This window comes from Myiozetetes cayanensis, unplaced genomic scaffold, assembly GCF_022539395.1.
Source record: "Myiozetetes cayanensis isolate MyiCay16 unplaced genomic scaffold, myiCay2020 scf1, whole genome shotgun sequence".
NCBI classification, from domain to species: Eukaryota; Metazoa; Chordata; class Aves; order Passeriformes; family Tyrannidae; genus Myiozetetes; species Myiozetetes cayanensis.
Window position 1 is genome coordinate 86,224,934 of NW_026086604.1, and position 20,822 is coordinate 86,245,755.

The following is a 20,822-nucleotide window of genomic DNA, read 5'->3' on the forward strand; positions in this document are numbered from 1 at the left end:
ATTGTTCCCCTTAGGGTGAAGGGCAAGTCCCCTTCCAGTGACTTTCTTGATGTTGTTTGCTAAATTCCTTCTTATGGCTGTCAACAGGGCATTTATAAAACTAATTATATAAAGGAAAAGCTATGCCACACGGCAGGTATAAAAAGTAACAGTTCTAAGGATTCATGCAAATACTAAAATATTGAATTTACCCTAGTGTTTTTCATGTTTTGTGTTACATGGCCCAGAGGTGTTTCTTTGTTTCCTACAAAAGGGATATTTGAATTTTTTTTCTTTTTCTATTGCTCCAGTAATTAGTCATGACTGACATTTAGAGATATGCTGGGAGAGGCACCCCAATGCATTTTCTTTGGATACTCCTTGAATTAGGTTCAGTGCTAAGAGAAAACATTTTCCTGCACCCCTCCTCTATATCTTTAAATGAATGTCATCCAAATGGCATTGCCACTCAAATGTTACAGTGAAATTCCTTGCATGCTGATAGTGCAGTGTGGGAATCTCTAAAATTGTCCCCTGTAGGCTTGAATTCAGCCCCTGAAGGTTCACTTGAGTTTAATTTCACTAATCACACAGGGACAGTTATTTTTTTGCTCTCGCTCAGCTTCTCTTTCCCATGCAAGCACACTAACACACACACACACACACACACACATACACACACTCACTCACGCTGCATCCCTCCCGCTCTGTTGCACTTAAGTCCAGATTTGCTCTGGCCATTCCTGCACACAAGCAGAGAGCGACACAACACGGCGGTGCCTAAGACCATAGGTGGGTCGTTTGCTTCAAGCCAATTTATTCACATTTGCAATGGTAAGATTGATTTTTATCCTGCATTTCTGAGTTTATTTAACTGATTTCAGAAACTGCCACAGAGGTGGGGGCAGAGATCGTCTTCAAGGTTGCTGTCATCTGGAATTTTATGTCCTTCATTTTCTTTCACTCTGTATGCCTGTCACATCGGCTTAACTGTGAGTAGCGTACTAGCCAGTACCTCTGGCATACTGTATATTAATAGAATATTGATATAGCCCAAATACTGTTGTGGGATTCATCATTTGGTAAATCCTCTGCCGTCTGCAGTTTTACAGACCCGTTTAATTAGCAATTTTACAACCTTCTATTCTCTCATTAAATTAATTAATAATTAAGTTCAAATATAGGCATCTTTAATGTCATAATTATATTTCAGTTTTATGGTCACCAGAGTTTAGCTCATTAGGCAAAGTAGTCATAAACCACAGTTCTATTTAGGGGCTGAGGCACTAATGCACAGGTAGGTTGCTTCTGCTCAGTATTTTTTATCCTTCTCACTTTCTCCCCTTCTACCCTCCTCCCCCTGCCTTACCCCCTTCCCCGCTTCTCCAGATTTGCTTCCTCTCATTTCTCTCTGCTAACACTGGCATTTTTTTTTTCTGTGGCAGCTCTTTCTTATTTGTATGTCATGTTAAAAACAAACAAAAAGATAATCCCTGGCACACACTGTCACAGCCCCCCCTCCCCATTACTCTCTCTGGAGCAGTGCAGTGACACTGGCCTGCTATGGGTCCTGCTTCCTTGAAAGCCTCAGGGACCACCAACTCCAGTGCTGAGCACCCAGTGCTGAGTACCTAGAGGAGGCAAATTTTGTGCAGCGTCATATTGGTGATATTGTACTTCTTTTTGACTGCAGGATTTACCAAGGCATGGGATGTAGTAATGACATTTCACACAGTATGATATGTTGTGCGTTGTTTTATATGTAGTGGATTTATTTCAGTCATTATCACTGATTAAACCAGCTTAGTTGAAAAGGCAAAGCAAAACTTGGCTTTGAAATTGTTCTTATTTAATTTTGTTTGTGCTCACATAACCCAGGACAGCACTAATTATCTCTTTAGTGTAGCTCATATTTCTAATGTAATTCATATGTAAATTGTAATTTAAATCATATGGGAATGTTTGTGTTCCTTGCATATTCTCAGTAAAGAGCACAAACAGCGAATTAAAACTGTTTGGAAATGAAAACTTTATGTTGCCTTTTTTGAACTGTCTTTGATTTCTTTTGGCTTGTTGTTTCTCTAATGAATCATGATTCAATTGGATGGCTAAGGCCGAAGCATTTAGTCTCCTCTCTCTCTGTATTTATGCAGCTTGCTCACTGGCCTGCTTTTCCTTCTGAATTTGGAAGGCAGGGGGGAGCTTTCTGCACACTCGCTACCTTTGGAAAAAAAATCATCATAAGATGACTATGACTAATAATGAATAATATTTGTATCACTACAGAGCCTAAGAACTTGGCATGTCACTATTTGTGCCACTTTGCTGTTCAAATGGAACCACACAAGAGTGTTATTTCTGGTAGCATATCTGATAATATTAGGTTAAAATTTTAATCCCAAACCCGACTTTCCACTTAATAACCTTAGCATTTGTTTTTTGCTTAATGCAATATTACTGTCTTCTCTGAAAGCTGTTGCTGCCCATAGTGAAGTGGTCTTTTGACAAGGCAAGTCAAAACTTCTTTGTATGAGTAGAGCATAGGACAGTAAAAATTTTTCCCAGACTTCTGAAGTTTCAGAATAGGTTTGCTTCCTGGATGTGAGAATGCTGCTGGGATACACTCTAACACCAAAAACAGAACTAACAGCAAAAGCAACAAGCTGGATGTCACCAGGAGGGTGAGTGTGAAAGCCTGCAGAGTCATGGGCAGCAGATGCAGGTGTGCTATCATCTCCTGAAGCAGAAAAGAGAAGGCAAACGATTCGAAGGAAACAGGAAGGGTAAAAAAGTCAAATAAAAGAATAATTAAACCTGGAAGGCTATCAAGTTAATGAATAATGATGTCAACTGCACCTTTCTTAGCTGGAACTGCCCTTTACGATTCCTAGGTAAAACTCTACTCAAAACATTAGTGAGATAATGAATGTCTGTTTCTCATCCTGCCAAAAAAGGTGTTTGCCCAGCCCATGCCAAATGAAGCTGTCTGTGCTGTACAGAGGCCAGGCCCCAGTGTCACTCCCTTGCCCCAGAAAATTGTGACCTGACCTGCCAGTGGCCACATAGGAGCTTGTTTGAAGTGCTCCTTCAGATTTAGTGCAGGGTGTGACATGATGGTCGTGGAAGCCTCTTCCCATGGACAACTGCTGCTCAGACTAGTACGCAAAGCCCCCAGGGGAAAAATCCTTAACTCCCTGCCACCCTCTCTGTTGTTCCTGCGTATTGCTGTGGCCAGAAGAAAGTTTAAGGCTTTGAGGACTAATACTGGTGTATTAGTTCCTGCTGTTGTAATACTGAGCTCTGGGACAGGTGACCCTGCTCACCAGCGGGAAAGATTGCATGTGCCAAGAAAGAGGCAGAGGGGCCACATCAGTGAGCAGACACACTGCTTCCTAACATCCCTCTACCGACCTCCCCTCCAGGAAAACCTCTCCCTATGTTACAGCGATCTTGTCTTTCTCAGGCCTTGGGGACCCCCTTGCAGATAAGCTCAGCTTAGCAAGGTGCGGCATCGGGACGCTTTGTAGCACAGTTGAACAGAGGGTGGAAAAGGCAAACAAGAGGCATCACTGGTCTGGTTTGGCTGTGACCTCACAGCCCTCCTGCAGCCAGGTACCCTGCAGGGAGGGATGCTGCCACATCTAGGGCATGCATTTAAAACATGTGTGAACACACACCCCCACGCACATGCACGCATACTCACCGTGACGACACAGGAGCTGTCCGAAACTATTTTCAATAATTGATTTGCTGTTTAATTGAACATCATGACTGACTAACATAGCTCATTACTTTACTCATTAGTTAATTATCGAAGAAAGTAGGACAAGTCAATAAAATGGAAGGTTGTAAATTCCAATACTAATTAGCACCATTTCCTCAGAGACATATTTAAGGGCAGATCGGCTACCCGAGTGTCCCTGGACCTTGTAGATGAAGGGAAAGGGTAGACTTACCATAAATCTAGATTACCGGCAAGCAAGGCTCCTCAGCAGTAAGTAGTCAAGTACACAGGTGCTGAGCTACTGTCAGGCACCCTCTTTGAACTGGAATATTGGAACACAAGCAGCACAGAAATTCCTATTTTTAAAAGAAAAGAGGGGGGTGTGGGTGGTGAGGGAGGGAGTGCTCATACACCAGAGAGCTCACACACCACATTTAAAATAAATTATGCAAACTGAACTACTTCTGAGGAGCACATTTGCTCTCCGAAGCGCTCTCTTTCCAGTCTCTCTCACATTCACTTCATCCTCTTTTTTTGGCAGTCCAAATCCTATTCAAAACACTAGTCAGACCCCTTCAGGAGTGGGTACATTTTCAATTTGTGGTTTCCAATTTATATCTCTGATTTGTGGTTTGGGTTTTGGTTTTTTTTAAGTATTCCAGTGAGGCAGAATTTAATGGGTCCAGCAGAGCTTTAATTGAGCCAAAAAGTAATGTATAGCAAATAAAGATAGTCTCAAAGAAGACTGGGAGAAAAGGAAGCAAAGGGAGTGCACATATGTGTAGCATGTCTGCATGCATGTTATATATTTTATATATACATGATGTGTTATATATATGTGTATGTATAATTGAATAATAACTGCACGAGTGCATATAAAAAATACATGCAGATACATACATAGAGCTACATACATATCTACATACACACAAACAGAAATATGCCTATATAGGATTCTTTTTCCTCAGTAGGAGGAATTTAGCAAATTTCTTGAGTTCTGCAGTTTAAAAGCCCTCAGGACTTACAGGCTGCCTTTTAAAAATCAGCACAAGAGGACTCAGACTATGAAAAGATTCTGTTGATATACTGGTACACTGTTCAACCATTCATCTAAATTATTATAAACAACTAAGGGATCAGAATAAATATATTTTATTAATTCCTTTTATTTGGAGTCATATCTTTTAGGTCTTCCTCTCAATATACATTCACTTTTGAAAAATTAATTTCCAGTTAGGTGAATGGAAATGGAGATCAAAAGCATTACTTGAGCTCAACTTAAGGGAAGAAATCACCCTAAGAATAGCTCTCATTCTGGAGCTTTAAATATTTAGCAATTCTAAAAATATATGAATGGATTAATGTAAAAAATGCTAACAAATGTCTGCTACTTGACTTACTATATTTTTTGCCTGATTATTAAACCACAAGTTATGTTTTATTTTCAAGTGTTTTAAAAATTACCTTGCCAGAGTGTTCTAAAAATCTTTTTTTTAAATCTAAAAATCCATTGCATGGATTTTTTTAATCAGTACTTTTGAGAATCCAGCCTCTTGTGCAAATAAAGCAAGACTGAAATTTAAGTTTAGGGAAGAAGGAGTAAATGTGGTTAACAGAAAGTTCCTGATAGAAATAATGCAGGGGAAAAATCTTTAACTATTTTAGTAATTTTTTTTTTTTTTAAAGTGGTATTTTATTACCCATTTTTGGGAAGGGATATTTGTTCAGGATGTTCTCTTCACATTAGTAAAGGATTGGAAAAAAAACCCCAAAACAACACCATATAAAATTGACCTGGGAAACAGAGAGAAAAAAAATGTCCCCAGTTAGATGTTCATTCAGTATAGGATAAGGCACAAGGTATGTACAGCATATACAGGCACTGCATACTTGCTAAGAGTTGGAAATTATAAAGGAGAACACTCAGAAAAGATATGTTTCCAGACAGTGCCAAGCACTCTTTGATACTGAGATTTTTTTTCTTTTTTTAAATGATTCTTGTTAGGTCATGGTGGATCTCTAGATTTACTTGAATACCTTGTCTGCATGGCCTCGGGGAGCTCCCAAACTGAGCAGCCAGCAAGAGCTCAATATATGCAGGGGGGATGGGAATGGGGAGAAGGCTGTGAGAGGACCCGACTTCAAGATTTGAGTCATTCTTTAGAGCCACAAATGGCTCTAAAAGTACACAAATATGCAATGCTTATTTTGTAGTACATTTGTAGTACACATTGTAATGTAAATAGTACCTTACATACCTTATATAATGTAAGGTAATTCTTATTTGCATTTTTAACTCCTTGTCTGTATCTGTTGTTAATCACTCCAAAATTGGAGGCAGAAGTCGATTACCGAGCGCAATACCTTGAGTACTCTGAGCCAGCTGACGCAAAATGTGCAGACTGGAAGTACTCTGGTGAATTTGCAGAGGTCTTCTTTGAGATGGGCCCCCCAGGCCCCTGCAGCCTTTAATCAGCTGTAACTGGAGTGAAGCTGTCAGCTCCTACTTGTATTCTGTCAACTTCAGTACCACTTAGAGCATCCCTGACAAACGTACATTGAACATTTAACAGTCAATCTGTGGACAAGCTTTTGATTTTGCAGGAAACTTTCTAAGTTTCCACTTTTTACAAAGGAAAACTTGTTAAGTTATTAGGGAGGAAAATGGAGAAAAACATCCTTCAGTCAAATCCTTTTCTTTTATGGAGAAACCCAGTTATCTTTTCTTTAGCAGGATGATGGATTGGCTCAGTTCAAGGTGATATCCCAGCTGGTGCAAGACAGAGAAAGGGCTATTGTATGATGGTGGTACCTCTCTTCCTCTGTCAGTCAAACCGTGCTAATTGTACTGTAGAACTGGAGCAGCCTGCTATTATTAGAAGTATTATCATATAAATTATTCACACTGAAATATATGTTCAGCTCTGGTGTGTTTATAAGTTTCCCATTAAGAATTTAAATTTAAATATCTTTTCCAGCTTCATGAACCTCCCCAAATATCCTTCTTCCACTCACCTACTTCAGGTGTTGCTTCAAAAACATACAGGTGTGTGACTGTCTGGGATGAGTGACTTCAAGCAAAGTTTTTCTTATGTTTTATAAATACTAAATGAGTTTTAAAATAATGCAATACAACCCAAACATACCCAAGAATTCTTTATTATGTGTAAATTATTTGAAGATTTTTTTCCTTGAAGCTTTTCTTTCTGATGCCTGGGGATTTTTTTTTTTTCTATTTTTGTGTGTAGTTTATGGACTAAGCCTATTATTTGCTAATTAAAGGTCCTACCTCCTTCTCTTGGGAGCTTAAAAACTCTACTCTTATTTTTTCACAGAGCTCACTCCTACAGTATCCCTGCTGTAAATGCAGCTGAATCTTACCTAATGATGACAAAATAAGGCCATGGCACATCTGAGCAGTCTGTAAGGGTACAAAAGGAAGTAGGACAGACACAGTTTCTTCTCAAGTCAAATCAGTCCATAGCATTTAGTTTCCCCACAGGCCCCATGGTAATACCATTGCAAGAGGGAAATTATTACTTTATATATATATATATAACATTACAACACTGAGCTCCAGTAGCCACACTGATCCCTGGGGACTCTGCCATTTGCCACCCCACAACATGGAAAATTTCCTGAATAGGCTCCTTCCCTAACCCTATTAAACACACAGTCTTCCCAGGGAGAGAACAGAAACTTCCTGGAGGACACTGTAAGAGTTAAGAGTCCTCAGAAGACAGTTTTGGGTGCCTTCCACACCATTTATGTAAAATGGGAATGAAAACACTTCTGGTCTCCTAAAGGCACCATATGAAGCTTATGGCAACCTCATCCAGGCGGAAATTAGGAAATTAATTCTAAATTAATTAGAAATTAAATTAAACATTGGAGTAATTAATATTTGTATGGCACCAAGATGTACCTATTTGTTACTACTAATATGAGTGTTGTTGATATCACTTTTACTATTTTAATACTTTTTTTTATTACTATAGCAGTTAGAAGCCCTCACTGCAGAGGGTAGTAGTGCAATCACCGTTGCACCAGCCAGACAGAACAAATCACTGTTCCTTCTCCAAAGGGTTAAGGAGCAATGACTGTACTTATGGAAGCAGTTCTGCTCCTACCAACACAGAGAGTTGCCAAGTGAAATCTGGAAGATTATTTAAAGGAAAAAATTATTAATTCATGTTGTTTTCAGTGAGAGTTAGGTGCCTAGCATGCATTAAAACCCAGGCCTGGATTAGGCAATCACAGCTAGTGACAAATAACATGCACTGGCAAACTTAATAAACTGAAACAGAAGGAATAGCTTTAGGAAAAAACAGCAGCAAGAAACTTTTGCAGAATTCAATGTAGGGACATTTCCAGTCATATTTAAAAGAAGAAAAAGTTTCCACACAAAGTCAGGCCTACCCACCTTGCAGAAGTCTGAGGAATAAGTAGAGAGCCACAAAGTGTCAAAGAAAAGCCACTCATCTCCATTATATATGAAGTAAGATGCAGACAAATGAGGAAATATATAAATTTTTGTGCATATATTTGAAGAACCCTTCTTTCCTGCAGCTGACATTCATCAAATTCTCACTGCCTCTCCCAGTCAATTCTCTCCTTCAATTAACCAATAAGTCAATTTGTTCTTTCTCCATCACAAAAATCCTCTTCTCAGCAAAAAATGCATAATTTCACTATCAGATCAATTCACCCTTCCTTCTTGCTGCTTAATCGATAGTCTCTGCATCTCCTACACAGCAAGCAGGTCAGTGAAAAGAAACCTTCCTAGGAAGTTTCTTTCCTTTTATTTGGCATGCTACCTATATACAGGTGGCTCACCAGGCATTTCTGAGCGCACAAGCATGGAAACATTTGAAAGAATACTGTGGGGAATTGAAGGCAAAAGAAAGATCAGAACTGAGCTTTTGTTTCCAATAACATTACATATGTTTTGATAACTGGTAGAATTATATGTCACACCAAAAGTACATGCAAAATTTCACAATGTTTAAAAAAACAAATGGAAAATTGAGTATGCGATGACAAACCGCTCCATTTTTGGGTAATATAGAGCTTTTACAAACCATTCAGTGCCACTGAACTATTCTAATTGAGTTTGATAAAAGTAACAAGAAGTGCCCATACCCAAAGGTCCAAGACATCCACAGATTGCAAATAGAGACAACTATGTAGAAAGAAAAAAAATTGTCTTCAAATAAAGAGTGGCTGTAAGCCAGGCATGTCTAATTTAACAGAAAACCATCAATAAAGCTCCGTACATCAAGATGTCTTTTCAAATTGAAAATGTAAGGGAGCATGGCATCAGAAAAGCACAACTTATCCGAGAGGTTTTACCTTCTGTACAATGGACATACGCAGGTACAAACCAGAAACTCCTTCAGCATGAGCAGGAATCCAGTCCTGGATGAAACATAATTGCCATGTAACTAGACAAAGTTGCAATGCTCAGCAGATTATGGATGAAGTGAAAAAGTAAGAAGTTTAGATTACATAAAATAATGAAATAAACCAAGTTGGTTAGAATGCTGATAACAGTGCTTGCAGCACAGAAAGGGCAAGGAGCTCACTTTCCCTGAAACCTTAGTAAAACTACAAGCACTCTATTTGATGGTCAGAGAATAAATTTTGTGAGATTATATTTTGGGGGGTTTCTCCACCATTTAGAAATGTGAAGATTTAAAATATTATCTGCTAAAAACAATGTGTCTTCACTTATTTATTTTGTTGTTGTAGTTGTTTAAAGTTCTGCTGAGTGTTTTTTCACTTTACTTTTGGCATTTTTCTTCCCACTTCAATTGTTTGCTCTCTGTAGCGGTGTGGCTGGGAATGGAGTATTTTTTTACTTTCAGCTGTGAATCAAAGCAAAAGTGAAAGTTACACTTTTTTCTTTGTGATCTATTAAGGTTTGTGGATATTTTCATACCAAAGCACTATTTGAATATTTATAAATAAAACCCCATTAAATACTAATGAGTTACCATTCTCAGTCACTAACCTATTCTTAATCTGTTTTGCCATTAACTAATAACCTCAATGTAGTAGCCCAGGTTAGTCTTTGGCAAAAATTTCCAGTTGAATATTTTATTTAGGGAAGAATGCAAATTTGGGACAAGCCAAACTATTCATAAACTTGTGCTGAATTTTGTTAGTAGGTCACCTGGAAATAAAAAGGAAAGAAAATCAGAAAAGTCAAACCACCCCTTTCCCTTCTTTTAAAACAACGTTCCCAGTTATTGCCTCAATCTGATTCTTTTCCATTCTAAGGAAAACCAGGTCTCAATTTAACCCAATTAAATACTTTCTAAGCAACTTATAGACACCAAAATCTCCCAAAAAAGATCCAGGGAGCTGTAGTCCCCTTTGGGAGCCCAGCTGATTTTGAGTACCTTGCAGCTGGGAACATCATTTGCATCAGAGAGCTTGTGGTGTAAAGGCTCCTCCCTGCAAGGATGCTGTGTCTTGTTGATACACCAACAGTACCTTTGCAATGAGAAGGGACATTAGACAGCACCTTCAGTTAAACTCTCTGCAGGATAGGGGTGTACCTTGTTGCTCTACAACTCTCATGGGGAACCCTGTTGCTCTCTACAGCTAACCAAAAGGATGTTGTAGCTGAGTGGTGGTCCGTCTCTTCTCTCAAGTAAAAAGTGACAGGATGAGAGGAAATGGCCTCAATTTGTACCAGGGAAGGTTTAGACTGGATATTAGGAAAAATCTTTTTCACTGATAGGGTGGTCAAGCACTGAAATAGGCTACCCAGGGAAGTGGTGGTATCACCAGCCTCGGAAAAGTTGAAAAGACATGTGGATGTGGCCCTTGGATATATGATTTAGCAGTAAACACAGCGGTGCTAGACTGACAGTTGGATTTAATAATCTCTTCCAACTTCAGTGATTCTGTGATTCTAGAAAAGAGCTAGAGATCACTGCTGTAAAAGATGCTACAAAACATACAAACATTAGAAGCCTTTTCAACTGAAAAGCTAGAATAAGATACAGCTTTGAGACAAAAATATCTTCACTTTTGAGACAGCTTAACATATGCAATATATACAGATTTTACACTATACTGTTCCTACTATGAACGTGTACACAAGCATTGCAGAGCACTTCTGTTATGGCTTCATTTAAGACTGGCTTTCCATAATATAGACATGATTTTATTTTGGATCACAGTTGATTATGTGTGCATTACAACTGCAACACAGGGAAATAATCTCTCTTTGAGCTGCCCTGGGGTGGATAAACACAGTTTTCACAGTGCTACCCCATGGCCATAGGAGCTGCATGGGGGGGAGGGAGGAGAGAACTAATCTGTGCACAAGATTATGGAAGGGAGAGAAGATCATAGGACACAGATTGTGCCTACCACACTCTTTGCCATCATCACCCCATGGCTGTCCCTTAATCAGGGAGGACAAAGGGCTAAAGGAGAGGATACAAGATCTCCTTTAGACCAAGCAGTTTACTTGCTCACTGTGTGGTAACAGGGAACAATGTCCATATATTCCTTGACCAGAAAGACCTTTTAACACTGTTGCCCTTGAGATCCTTATTTTTGTTAATCACAAGGCTTATGGCTACGCTCCCCTTCTCCTCCACCCCCTTCCCTTCCAGCTCCCAGTAGCAGGGAAGAGGTTGGGCCAGCCTGCTCCTGGCCCTGGGGAGGAGGTGGCAGAAGGCTGGCCTTATTTACCTTAGCCATTTCCCCGTGTAATCTGGGTAATCATGTGGCTAATCGGTGACATGGAGGAGCCCCCCACACCGCAATTCACAATGCCAACCTATTCATATTTCATACAATAGGGTATTTAAGTTATCCCATGCCTTGCCAAGGCGATTGCTCCCCCTTTGTTCTGATGTTTTCAGCAGGGGTCCCCTGCCCTACTCCCTCTTTCACACCAGCATATGTCCTCACTCTTGCCTACTGCAGCTGGACAAGGGCTGTTGTTTTTGTTTTGTTCTTCAAAACCAATGAATCAATTATGGCTGTGTGAAATGTGGGTTAAAACAGTCCCCACATGTATGCATACATTAACCATTTGCTACATTACAACTTCACAGCAAAGTGACCGATGAGGCAACAGTGCTCATGCTCTTCCATTTTGAATGGACAATCTGTTAAGTACAAAAGGAAATAGTAAATAAAAGACTGACTGAACATATTGTTTCAAAAATGGCTCACCATGCTATATCAAAGTGAAATAAAAGTACCTCTACCCCAGTGTACTACAACCATAAAGAACAAATCAGATATGTAACAGAAAATTACAGGGTTCACATGAATGGATACAGAATATTAAATTCAGACCACATTCCTGCAGTAAGGATTATTACTGCATGTTCACCTTTATTTGCTGCCTATCTCACATTCAGCATATAGTGAACTCAACAGCCTTATAAATTATGGAACTTGATCTCATCTTTGTACAAATCAAAGACAAAAAGCCCACAGTAAACACCTCCAGTTCAGGATTTATCTCTCATATGGTGTGTTGATTTGGGGATCAGAACTGGCAAGGAGAAATTGCATTCATAGGCTAGACTATCAGATCTCTTCTCTCCCTGGCTAGTAATGACAAAAAGTCAATTGTCTCCAAAAACTCTTTTGTAGCTTACACAAAACAGGTCTTGTGGCTCTATTTCTCTTCCAAGGTGTAAAGGAATTACATATCATAGCAATTTCCTCAAAATTAATACTTCAAGCTTAGGTTAAAGTCTGAAACACAAATACATTTTTATTTTTAAGAAGAACCTTAAATGCTTATAATATAATTCAGGTACTTAAAAAGAGGTATTTAATGACATGACAAAAGATGCCATTCCTTCCTGCTTCAAGTTTGTGCTACTCCATGGTTGTACAACTGGTGCTGAAACACATCACTCATGACTTTTCTTGTAAATGCCTGAGCCATGTTCCTTAGCTTGAATTCAACACATAAAAGTTCACACCTGTGTTCTGTATTGCAATCAGTTTTCATTTTTTTTCTCGTAAAACTGCAAAACAGTGTTGAGCCTCAGTCTTGAGAGCCAGTTTTGCACAGAAAGCTAAGCTTTCTATGAAAAGTTAATTAACACACATGCAATATTTTACAGACATAAATAGTAGTGCACTGTATAAAGTACACAAAAGAAAAAATCTGTACAGCATGCTCACCTAGTTTTTTGAATGATTAACTGTAAGTCTGAAACCAGGAATTTCAAAATCTTGAGGGGAACAGAAGGCATACCACAGATGTATTTAAAATTTCATTTTGATTATCAAAGAAGTTATAATATCTTTTTCAAAATCCAACTTTTCAATGTCAGAATTTTGAAACCCCTTTACTTCTGCACACCCCTAACCCTCCAAATCACAAAATAACTATAACAAATAAAGCTTCTCAAGACTTTATTCAGGGCAGACTCTGTCACTAGAATGTGCAGTAGCAAATTATCTATCTGTACATCTCTCACTGAAGTAAAGCAGATTTTGTTCAAATTGCTATCAGTAGAATTTATACCACCTGAAAATGATCCCAATTCAGATGATGCACTAAATTTGTAAATGGTTGCCTTCCCCAGCACCCAAACAGCAGGGACAGAGCTACAGCAATATAAATGTGCTAATCCCAGCACAATGTATTCCCACATCTCCCTGATGTGATATCGAATCATTCTAAAGGGTTTTCAATATACAAGTTAATTAGCTACAGCGAAACAGCAAAGTAACGTCTAATGAAGACCAGGGTTTAAAATACCAGAAGTAGCCTGTTGTACCCTTTCCCTCATCTTTAATATTCTTTTGAAATGGGTTGCAGATATAGTTCAAGTGTAATTTAACTAGAGACAGATGGAATTTAATGAACAGGATTGTTTTGATTATATGGTAAACATAGTGGACATTGTAAAATATGCATTTTCAACAACATCTGCAAGAATACCATTTCTGTTTTAGCACCTCAAAATGCTACTGCCATGCAGTATCTATCTATCTATCTATGCACTTGTAATGCTAAGATGATGACACTATTTTGTTACTGAACATATGACATTATATTCTACTTACATACTCAATTTCTTATTTCTTAGAACAAACAGCTCATGGAAAAGCAGTTGGTTATTTCTACTCAAAAAAATTTAATCTGTCTAAAGCTAATCACACAGAATTAAAAAGACACAAGCAAAGAATGTCTGCAACATACAACTTGCAGAGATAAGATAAAAAACAACATGAGAGAGTAAACTTAATTACCTAAGAAATATCTGCTACTTGTAGGAAATACAGAGCTGCCACAGTTGCATGTTTCATATTTAACTAAGAAATGGAAAGTCCTAATTAATTAAATTAAGGTCCTGATCCTCACTGGATGTGAAAGTCAATGAGACCTTATCCATGTGAACCTCATAGCTGGAGTGGGACTGAACACTCCCTTTTGCTGTCTATCAAGGATGAAACTCATTTTGTAATCCCACCACTTCATTAACACCTTTCCAGCACATTATCTTTGCCCTAATCCTCCTGTCACTTTAGGGATTCAGGGTCATTAGAGCTCTTGAAGGGTCGATGTTATTGTTGTGGAGGTGTGAATTGATCACTAAGATGACAACTACTGACAAGTATACATTATTAGTCTGCTACTTTGCCTCTTAATTGCTACTGATTATCCTGTCTTTTAGAAATGAAATTTGGACTCCTTCTGCCATTGCCAAGGATTACACTGCTTTCTAATAGGACCATCTAATCACTGTCACCCATTCCCTGGACTCCCTCAGAAAGCATCCCGTTTAGACATGGTATGTTTGCCCAACTCAATGGAACTACTTATGTGAATAAATCAACAAGGTAAGGCCCTTTAACCCTCCTATTACATTGTGTTTGGCTTTTGATTGAGAGAATTTCTCTGTTAAAAACCCAAATATTTCTGATTGCTTCTTTTCCTTTGCAATGGCATGAATAGGATCATCTTTTTTTTTTCCAAAAGTCCCATTTTATGTATGGCTACACTTACTATTTGAATGGATTTCCCAGAGGAAGAGCTGGCTTTCCAAGCATCATCATATTGCATTTTAGTTACACATTAAGCCCAACCAGCAAAAATAAAATTAAACTTTTGTGTCTTGCCAGATTTTGCATGCTTCAAGTCTTAATTGCTGTTGACCACAAGAATTACACTTAGTATTTAGTTTTACAGAACTCCTTGCATAAAGAAGGGTAAAAAAATATAAAAGGAAAAAGAAAAAAACTTTTCTAACTAGAGAGCTGGGGAGTAGAAAAATCTTCGGGCAGCATAAATGTACTATTGTACTTACTTCACAGTGGCAATCTTTGCATTGCTGGTTGTTTTGTTTCATATCAGGGTAAACATATCTATAAGGGATCAGACTTAGCAGCAGGGGAATATTAATACAGAACTCTTAAGTTCTTTGATCTTTTTTATTAACATTGATTAAAAAATAACACTGACAACAAAAAGAAAACAACTCCCAGATCTCCTATTCCTACTCCAAAACCCACATAAAAGTCAATCTCTGTATAACACTCCCTTCCAAAACCAAGTGCTAAACCTAAATCAGCAAAATATAAGAACTTTAACAAATATATAATCTTGAATTTTGTACTAGAGACATTCAAATGTGAATCTAGCTGCTCAGGATGAATATTTGACCTTCCTAAGTAATCTGAATTGTTCAAGGTTATTTTATAGGATTAGTATTTCACATGGATGACACATTTCCCATGAAAAAAACCTGCTACATAAAATTCAGATTGACTCTTTGAATTTTACTGCGGTCAAAAAAACATTCAAACAGTTTGTGCAATAATACGATCTCTCCCTTCCTCTTTTAACCATGCCCACGTAGAACTTCTGTAAAGGCACTTTGCTTATTAAAAAGAGCTTGAAGATGATTGAAACCTTTAATTAATTTTTTATTTGATTTCACTAGAGAAAAATAGCAAATACTTATAGTATTATTTTTCCAAGAGTATGACTGCATTTTATGGATAGTTTTACATGCACAGTCCTGTTCAACAAAAACAAAAGTTCTTTCATTTAACCTCCACGGGTCAATACAAAGCACAACTGCTCGTGATGAGAGTGCTGTTTGGTCTTCTGATCCCACTGTCTTCTTCAAAAAGAGGTCCTGATCTGTATTTGGATGGAGGTCTCTGTAGACCCTAATCTAAACTGTAGCTACTTTTACTTCACTAGTTTGGGATTTAAAATATTTTTATTTAACTAAGATATGGTCCATAAGCTGTCAATGTAATTTCAGTCTGAGTGACTCACCTCACTTTTCATTAACCATACCTTGATAGCTTGACTTACCTGAAACAAATTGGCCTGTGTGGAGATAATACCCATACCAACTGCAACAGGTATGGGGTTGATGAGGAAGATGTTTGGGAGACAGAACATATCTGTGAAGTAAATGGGAGAAGGTTGAGGTCACTTCTGAAACCCATGTCAATGATTGCTTTACACAGCCTCCTCTGACAAACGTAGCCTTCGGAAATAACTGTTACCTGATAGCACTTCTGGAAACAACCATTCCTGGATATTCATGCTAAAAATGGGTACTGAGAAACAGAAGACATTGTAGAGGCATTGACACAAACTGGTACAGTAAGATGTGGTTGAGACGTTTCCTTACCATAACCACACTGGTGACTCAAATTTGGTTCCCACAGAATGTAATTATCTTCCTGCCACAGAAAACTAGTGAGCAGTCCTTCCTGGAATAAGCCTGGCTGAATAACCATAATCTACTCATTATGATTTAGGTAAATCATAAGGTCAGGTAGATTTTTGATTTAAAAAAAAAAAAATCAGGTAATTGATCCCTGTATGTCTGAACAGCTTTTCCAACAATTTGAGATCTATCTGTTTTACATTAGAAAACATGGACTCTCCTGTAGGACAGACTTTAAGCTGTGGTAAAATTAAGTGTCAGACAGAAATTTCTGTGGTTGAGCCACTTCATGCTGCTGAGTTTTTTGCTCCAGAACTACTCACAAATCAGAAAGATATTGTCCTCTTGTGGAAATTTCCACTCCATTGAAATCTAAGAAGTACAAGATTATTTATTTTGAAAAAAAAAATCTGAATAGTTAATAAATTTCACAGAAACAGCTTTGAGGAAATTTCTATCAAAGAAAGTAGAGCTTACATGAGATGGGATGAGAGTAGTCCAGAGAAAAATATCCTGGACATCTTGGGAAGGTGAAACTTAGTGCATTTCAGTGGCTAACTGTGCTAACTCAGTGGCCTGGGCAGGACGGCATCATGGGGAGGTGAATAGGTGATATGACCTCTATATCTGGTAATAAAAAGCCTGGTACTGAAATATACTTTGATGTCCATACATAAATAATGGGCCAAATAATTGGAAAATTTTAGGAGACAAATATGACAAAAAATGGGAGAAGACTGTAAATTTCTTCTGGAGGAAAAGATCTAATATCCCAAGGGAAACTAGCACCTCCTGGCTAAAAGCAGGGAATAGATATACTTTGAGCTGAAGGAGGGGATATATTTTTCAGAAGGGTACATGTTCCTTTGCAATGACTGAACAGAGACTGTTCAGTAACAGTTCACCCATTCTCACAGGCAGAGCTGAATGGTGTTCTGAGAGAATTGCTCTTTTCAGGCAGACCATCAGCAGATGATAATGCACCAGTCCTGAGTCCTCGTGGCAGAGGCCATATCTGATGACAGCAGTGATCAGATCTATATCTATACTTAGCATCTCTATAGGAAATATCCCTGACACTATCAATTTTCTCTCACTGTCTGAACAATTCCAGAGGTTCTTCCCTCCCACAGTCTTGGCCTCCCAGCCTCTTGTTCTAGTGTATAACAACCTAGCACAGCGCAGCTACTAAATATCCAAGGCCCTGTCACAAACAGCCCTACTAAACAAGCCTAAGGATGACATGATACATATTCACAAAGAAATTAAGGTTGTCTTTTCCTAAAAAATACGATGATATTATGCATTGCTGCTAGTTGGACTTCCAGTTCAAGAGATAGCTGTTTGGATAGATAAAGCACTTGAAGTCCAGGTCAGATTGATAGATTAGCTCAGAACTCTGGCATTTGGATTAAAGAAGTATAGAAATGAATCTTATATTTGACATTTAAAACACTTTCAAAGAGCCTTTTCCACTGCCTGTACTTTCTTAAATCATAGCAGAAAGATCTGCCATGGCAGAACAATGTGAGAAATTACTGTCCGACTGCTTCTCTGTTTTCCCACGTTATGACTGAAGACATTAGTCCCTGAATCATTTTACATCTTGGCATTATGTGCAATGACACTGTGTGTAAAAACAGATGACGCAACAGAAAGGAAATTTGAAAATTCATTTACCCTTTCTTTTGAAAAGCATCTAGAATGTAAATGTGGTTGTGGCAACTCCAGATGAAAGAGAAAAGAATAGAAGAAAAAAAAAAAAAAGGCTGGTTTTGGAGGGCTAGCATGACTAAAAACTTTAGATTTATGCAGTCTGACTCCCAGTTCCTGCACGACCTTGGCAAAGTCACTTATTGTAACATTTTCAGAAATGGATGCTATTTCCTCAGGCTTTCATTCTACTTCTCATCTCCAGAGTATATAACTGTTTTGCATGTACAACCAATAGCAAAAGTAAAAGTCTCAAGGGACTTAATGGAATCTCTGGATCTTGATCTTTTCAGGGCTTAAGAGCTCTTTGATGTAACATACATATAGCATGATTTTTTAGATGTTCCAGGACCCCCTTCCCCCTGCCAAAACTTTGGGTTTTACAAGGAGTCTTTATGGACTGCCAGAGTTTTGGAAGACCACTTTGAGACAGCTAAGTCATCCAGACGAAATCAGTGAGAGACATAGAAGGTCTGAAATATCAGATTTTTTTCCATCTAATTTCTTCCCATCACATGACATGAAGCATTTAACAACTGAAGGACACAAAACTGAAAAAAAAGGGTGTTTCATCTCTCCTTTACTTCTCAGCTCTCAAATTGGGGGTTTAGATATTTTGGAACGGTTGAGGCAGAAGAAGTAATGAAACTACTGAACAAGTTGAAGACCCTCATACTTGGGTGAAGTAAAATGCTTTCTACAGACGCTTTATATATTAAGTGCTTTGCATATTTGCTAGCAACTCACACGGATTTATAAGAAACGTTCTCTCAAACCCAGATGTTACAGTTTAATTGATAACTGCATTCTCACTCTGCTGCAGTGTTAAATAAATAATACACATTTTAGGACTGAAAGAATCAATCCAGAAAGGAAAGACTATATCAGACTATAAATACAAACAGAAAAAAAGTTCTGCTAATCTGCTATATTAGCTATTGTATGATATTTAAATACAATGTGTACTTCCTGTTTATCGTCACCAATCTTTCTCATATGCTCATATTCAAGGTGAGGTGGGCTATCAACCTTCGCAATCATCAGAAATCACATTTTGGTGAATATTCACACAAGTCTGGTAGAGCATGGGAAGCTGAAGTGCTCTAACAGGGCTTGGAAAAACATCAGACTCTCTATTGGTGTTCATCCTACCAGCTTTATATATTCTCTAATTTTCATCTCAGGACAATTTCAGCTATGCCACTTTGGGTTCTCACTGAACTGCTCCATATATGAGCTCTCCATTTTACTGTACCTATAGGAATTGTCATTTCTCATCTCCATGGCTTGAATTTTTATTTCCACCTTCTTCTTTTCAGCTCTGTACACATCACTAGCTAACATTTCTTCTATTTCTTTTTTTTTTTTTAAAGAATATAGGTAAGAGTGTAATCACTTAAGTGCTCTACATATTTCTTATTAGATATTTTATTGTCAAAAATATGCTGAGTTGAAGATATCCCTTGCTTTACATTCTATATCATAAAAACAGCTCAGCTTTTCTTAACATTTTGGACATAAGGTTTTCTCATAAAGTTGAAAATGTTACCAAACTTCTGACGAACCTGTTCTTTAGTTCCTTTAAACAGCTATAAGCACAAGCAGCAGAACAGTGAACTATTTGCTGCTCTTACCAGCCAAACTTCACAGGGACAATAATTAACAAAGCAAGGAAAGTGCATGCATTTGTTCCTGTAGTTAAAGCAAAATAAGCTGGGGTGAAAGTCCTCTGTACAATTGACTATAATCTTGCATATCCGTTAGTGAAATACTTACAAGTAACTTTGTCAATCATGTGCTTGCACTGACTAGTGCAAAATCTTGTTCTACCAAGATTAGCCAGTAAAAGTAATAAAAGCAAATGAATAAACCACGATCCAGGTATGAAATACATAAAATTAAGCTAAAATGTTGGAAGGGTGGGGAAAGGCAACACCTGGAAAACAACAGAAACCTACAAAAGCATGATCTGAGTAGGATCAGAAGAATTACCTGTGGCATTTGCTTCAGATTCCCTCAGAATATGATGAAAGATATCATTGTTTGCAAAATGCCCCCAACTTTCTTAACTCCAGCTTTCTAATATGTTGGAAACAAAGAAACTGCAGACTGCAGTACACTAACTGTTTGAGCTGAATGTGAACACAAAGTTTCTAACACCTCAGTAAACACTTGAAAGAGAGCATTACTCTAATATCTGTAAATCAGGGCACTTCAAATTAACCCCATGTTCATTAAAAAGCTTGCTGATTTTATGTTTTTGTTATCATTCTGATACAAGCCTGAGAACAAAAGTGCTTAACAATTCCAGTCAAATAGGATCAGGGCATTAATTCTTGTTTGGATGCAAGAGCAATATAAATCATCTGTTCCAAGCTAACAATTTAAAGAGTGCACAGCACATTATGTTAAATAAAGTATTAACACTGAGTAAAGAGCACCTATTAAGGGACTTTGAGAGTTCTGGCTCACATTACCTTACACCATTTTTTTAAATAACCTTATTCCAGCTTTTTAATCCCATAATTATTCCACAATGGTACTGTCAGAAAACTCCACTGTTTTGAACAATATATAGTTGTAAGACAATGTGTGAAGCCCTTCAGTTAAATTCTTTTACTTATTCATATTATCAGCCCGACCCACATTAGTGACTTATCTTTCACAGTTCAATATATATAATGTTGTAATTCCAAGATGATTAAATAAAGTGT

The 20,822-nt window shown here is 37.9% G+C and overlaps 1 long non-coding RNA gene across 1 annotated transcript in view; it reads left to right on the forward strand.

Annotated features, from left to right (window-relative positions):
* Positions 1–606: 606 nt before the first annotated feature.
* LOC126641146 (uncharacterized) overlaps positions 607–20,822 on the forward strand; it is a 34,571-nt gene continuing 14,355 nt past the window's right edge. Inside the window, exons 1-3 of the long non-coding RNA XR_007629211.1 lie at positions 607–771; positions 864–971; positions 14,380–14,545. This is a non-coding gene — a long non-coding RNA (uncharacterized LOC126641146). The remainder of the gene's footprint in view (positions 772–863; positions 972–14,379; positions 14,546–20,822) is intronic.